The sequence below is a fragment of the Quercus suber genome, unplaced genomic scaffold (genome assembly GCF_002906115.3).
Source record: "Quercus suber isolate HL8 unplaced genomic scaffold, Cork oak 2.0 scaffold_27, whole genome shotgun sequence".
Lineage (NCBI taxonomy): Eukaryota > Viridiplantae > Streptophyta > Magnoliopsida > Fagales > Fagaceae > Quercus > Quercus suber.
This window is the reverse complement of record NW_027069492.1, coordinates 2,252,591-2,258,036: the sequence shown is the minus strand read 5'-3', so window position 1 is coordinate 2,258,036 and position 5,446 is coordinate 2,252,591. Positions and strand designations below refer to the sequence as shown.

Here is a 5,446-nt window from a genome sequence, read left to right as displayed (position 1 = left end):
CACAATAAAATCTATCAGCACTTCTCTCAACAAGAACCAAAAATTAACTATAGGAATTAACACCCATGGTTGTTTGGAGTAAGCACCAAGTGGAGATAAAAAACCTAAGAATCAATACTTAGGTTGGTCTTGAATCAACATCAAGTCATTGAAAATACTCCTATAGAAGTTTTATTCATCATAAACTTGTCTCCATTGGAGTATAATACTGCACTTATTTACACTATAAAGAATAAATCCTAATCATAATTGACTCGAGTCAAATGACTTATGAGAATAACCTTAGGAAATTAAAGATAAAACCAATAACCTACTTAACTAATAATACGTAAAATAAAATCTAGTGGACCAATAGTAAAAAATAAAAATGCAATTGACTACCAAAATAAAACTAAATCAAAATAATATTGTCTTAGTTGATACTTGTAACAACTCGTGAAGCACCTTTGGCAACATTAAAAACAAAGAAGTTTTCCGTTTCACCATACCATTAAATTTCTTTGGAATGATAAACTCAATGAGTGGAAATAGTGTTGCAAACATTATAGTATCTTGATCCGCAGAAAACACCATCATATCAAGCTTTTCCACTTAATATAGCTGTTGCATCAAACTCATTTTTCACAACATGTGTACCCTCTATTTCTTTGCTCTATTGTTGAGCTTTCTCTTAATCAAGTAATGGGAAAGCTTTCTTCTCAGTTATAAGCAATATACTTGACACTCCAACAGGCTGAATTAAGTTAAGTCTGCTACACATGGTTCAAGTATTTCAATGCTATATAGACTCTTTGGTCACTAAAAACCTTTGATGATACTTGCCAAAGATCCTTTATTGCTGCTGCCCTACATTCCACTCTTAACATTTTTGCAATTGAGTTAGAGGAGTTTTATTTTTGTTTCTTGTGCTAAACTTTGCTTTCTATTATATTTCATGATTTGGAATTTTCTATGAGGTGCTCTTCGAAGGACTTGGGTTATGCATATAAGTACTATTTACGTACCCACACACACACACACACACATATATTTTTCCCATTCAGCTTTGCGTTATATTGTTAAGTAAATAATTATTTAGTTACCAACAGACTGAGTTTAAGAGAATCCCTTCACCCCTAAAGCATCAGACGAGGTGTGTTGCTGCTTTCCCTGATCAGCAGGGATTCTTGGTATGCATTGACTCTACTTTTTCCTTACCCTTTATTGTCAATTCAGAGTTTAACTTCCCCATGTCCCTTTTACTATATTTTTCATAAATTTTTCTTTCTTCGTTTATCTCAGTTTAATTTGATTATAAGCATAATGGTTTAGCTTTTTTATTTTTCCAACTTTTCATGGCATCTTCTATTATTTGGATGGGAGTACAATACAAATATGGTACCAGTCAAAACTTAAATGCATTTTTAGGCCATCGTGCTAGTTATGGTAATTGAAAAATGGGATGTTGATGGCCATTGATTGGGCATAATATCCTGGGTGATTTTGGTTCTACTATAAAGCTCAAATTTAAATGTTATATATATTGGCAAAGGCTAATTAGTTTGCTCATCCCCAAGGGGGTGCCCTCAAATTCTAGAAGTCTTGCCAATCCTACTTTGGAATTTCATAACTTAAGAGTTGAACCCCAAACATGCCTATTCCATGGAAGATATACACCACTTGGTTATAGTGACCAGTGTGGGCCTGATAAGAAGTTTTAATGATGTGGTTTTAGGAATTATTAATATTTTGGTTCTACTATAAAGCTCATATTTTAATGTTATATATATACGCAAAGGCTAATTAGTGTTTGTTTGGAAACAACTTATTTAGCTGAAACTGAAAACTTTTTGCTGAAAGTACTATAGATAAAGCTAAAAGATAGTTGAAATAATACAGTGAGACCTATGAATAGTACCAAAAAGTGCAATGAGACTCATGAATAGTAGCAAAAAGAAGCTGAATAGTAAAAAAAGTTGGTTGTTTAAGCCAATGCCAAATGAACACTTAGTCTACTCATCCCCAAGGGGATGCCCTCAAATTCCAGAAGTCCTGCCAATCCAACTTTGGAATTTCATTACTTAAGAGCTGAACCCCAAACATGCCTATTCCGTGGAAGATATACACCACTTGGTCATAGCGGCTAGTGGTGGGCCAGATAAGAAGTTTTAATGATGTGGTTTTAGGAATTATTAATACTAGTGTTTAACTCGCGCAATGCGCGGGATCATTTTACATATTAATGAACTTTATTTAATAACGTAGTGTATTTAAGCATATAGTGTCTAATACCTAAGACTATATACATTGGAGTACTTCATGGGATATAACTTGTACCGGCCATTTCAATTAGGTGTCAGCCCAAGGAATCCCTTAGTCAATCTTGTATTGCCCCGAAACTTCTCTCACCCAAAAGGAAAAGGAAGTATATACTGTCATTCAAATAATTATTCATCAGTGACAAACAAATTGTGATAATAAGAACAATAATTGATAGTCACTTTGCTTTTTTCAAGTTTAAAATATCTCATTTTCTTGGCACATTATTTAATTGTACAGCATAGTTGCTTATGCGAGAGACTTGTTAGGTAAGCGGGATTGTCATACTTTTTTTGAGTTTGGAAATTTTTAGTTGGTTCATATGTAGAGGGGGAAGTGGGCTTACGCTGCATGTCTTATTTTTTTTCCTATAATTTGTTTAATAAGTAATATATTAGACACTTTCAAAATTAAGTGTCTAATATAAATTGCAGCTTCATGGTAAAGCAATAAACCAAACATAAGGATGATCAACACATACACATACAAACCCTTTTTCCAATTCTAATAATTACAGTTAAATATTCAATTAGAATTGCTTACTATACCAGTCACATTAGCTAATTAAACATTATATAAGCATCTCACTTTGGTCTTGGTGATGTAGAGATATAAAACCAAAAGAGGGTGAGTTAGACTCATTAGAATGCATAGTCTCAAATCTCCTCATTTTCCCAATATCAATATTCACGTAAAAGAGAGAAGGAGTTCATAAGGCATGCCAAAAAATTAGTATTTTACTGATCCAGTCAATTCTTCCACCAAAGGGAATATGGAACAGAATTCACCTAGGTTTCTGATTTGAAAAATATGATGCCCGTGCTACATTGAAGCATAAATGCATTGCTCATTTTTCCCGCAACCAAACCATTAAAATTAGGAGAAATTTTTTTCAATTATCGTTTGGTCACAACTTGAATTAAAACACATTAAAACAACACCTAGCCTATTAAAATTAGAACCTTGAAACTCATTCAGCCACAAAGCCTCCATAAAATTTTGGACTAATAATGGGAATCAAACAAACTTAACCCATGCTTTACAATATTGAAATAACACAAAACTTAATTAGTTTTGCTTATAAAAATTTAAGCTCTATCTATGGGGGAAAAAATGTTAGGAAAGTAAGATCAATGAGCCATATATGTGTTCTCTGCAATCTGTAAATATAATAAAATGGATGTCCTCCCTCAAGCTCATTACTGCCCAAATGCTACAATCCATTAAAATCCAGCATTATTACATTCTAATACTATTAGAGGAATTGAGAGAGAATAACAGCCCAGCAAACCTCACTTTGTCACTGTCAATAAAGAGTACTTTGGACGCAACAATTGCATTGGCAGCTTCTGTATAGTCAAAGCAGACATTGAAACCAGTTTGGCCGCATGTGACATTGGAATTGTAATTGTACTGTAGCCCTCCATAGACACAACATTAAACCATTAATGAACATGAGAAAATGAAATTTGGAAGTCAAATGTATGGCATAATTAACTTAGCTATAACATTAGTGTTTGTGTGAAGTTGACTTGAACTTTTGCAAAAGTGAGCAAGACATTTTATCAAACACATGGTTTGCTTGTTCCAAATGGGAATGAGATGAATGTTTTGCAACATGAATCCACCCAAAAATTACACCCAAGACAAAATAAGCACAACTAAGTAAAAGCATCATGAGATTGCAACCAACTACTTGAGCAGTTGAGCCTATTTATAAAGGTATTATATAGAGCAACTAATGAGCTTGCAGATGTACCAGCGCCTGAAAATTTTTAAATGTAATATGACATATGTTTTCATCATTGTACCCACATGATGCAAGACCAAGTTATAAATTATAGAAACGGTGTGAGTCAATAAATATCTTAACCAATAAAGAAATCAAACCAAAACAAACAAACTACTCCGATTAGCCAAAAAACCATTACCAAACAACATTAAAAAATGAATAAACAAAGTTAGTTAGTACCTCTTTAGATACAGAAGAAGGTTTTGATATTCATTGCCTGGTGGCTATTCCCCCTTCGGTTTAGTATTTTGTACCACAACCAATAAAGTTGAAGATTTGATTTTCCCAAGCTTGTGTTTCCTTAAACATGCAAACCACAAACTCAGTGCCTGGAATAAAAAAAAAAAATGAATTGAAAGAAACAGAGAGACAAAGAGAAAAACAAAAAAACAAAAAGAAAACAAACTTCCCTATTATTATTTTTTTATAAACTTCATTTTTTATTGTTTTAGGACATTATAAAATCCATCTTAATCTGTGTCTCTGCATGAAATATATTCAAATGAAACATAATGAGGAAAATAAAAAACACCTCATCACCATTATAGGATTCTTACTGTAACTCCCCAATTTATATTGCAAAAAGGACAATTAATTCCAAGAATACAAAGTTGAACAAAAAATATATCTTGAGATAGGGGGGAGAAAAAAAGAGATCCCTTAAAACCAATCATTATTTTGTACTTGCATTGATTGAAACTAAAAATTGGTCCCTCAAGATCAAATGTCCAAGACTATGTAAGTGCAAACAAAGTGGCTATGGTAGGCCTAACCAAGTCTTCTATTATAGAATTTTCTCAATACCAATCATTAAAAGATAAAAGCTGGTACCAATAGAAATCTGCATTGCCTTGCTCTTTCCTTGAGCTGTGTACATTTGGTTTTCAATTTCTTGATGCTTATTACCATTTTCCTTTTCCATCAACTCCTATTTCATTAGAATCTTGATAATATTTGTACTTTTATCAATTTCACTAATATTCATTTTCTTACTTGTCTCTACCTTTTTTTCAACTACTTTGGCTCTAAGTAGCAATTAAGACCTAGCAAAATTTAAAAATATATATATATATATATTCACAAAAAAAAATAGCATTAGCATAAAACAAAAAATGATGCATTGAGTTGCACTCTATAAAACTCAAAAGGATTATTATATCACAAATTATCCAATTTGTTGGTCTTGGGTGCAGGTGAAAACACATGCATATCAAGAATTGGGTATAAGGTTGTAACGTTGAATGCTCATAGGACACCAAGACTAAACTGGATCAAAACGTAGTTCTAATGTTATCCATTTAAAAACAGTTAATTTGTTAATAATCTGCATATCAAGAATCAAGAATATATATACAT

General features: G+C 32.4%; 1 long non-coding RNA gene across 1 annotated transcript; it reads right to left on the bottom strand.

The window, feature by feature from the left end:
* Positions 1 to 3,245: 3,245 nt before the first annotated feature.
* On the bottom strand, positions 3,246 to 5,440 carry LOC111996834 (uncharacterized). The gene is made up of 2 exons (XR_010627207.1): positions 4,271 to 5,440; positions 3,246 to 3,711 (listed from the first exon to the last, which is right to left on the bottom strand). It is a non-coding gene; the product is annotated as an uncharacterized LOC111996834 (long non-coding RNA).
* Between the last annotated feature and the right edge of the window lie 6 nt (positions 5,441 to 5,446).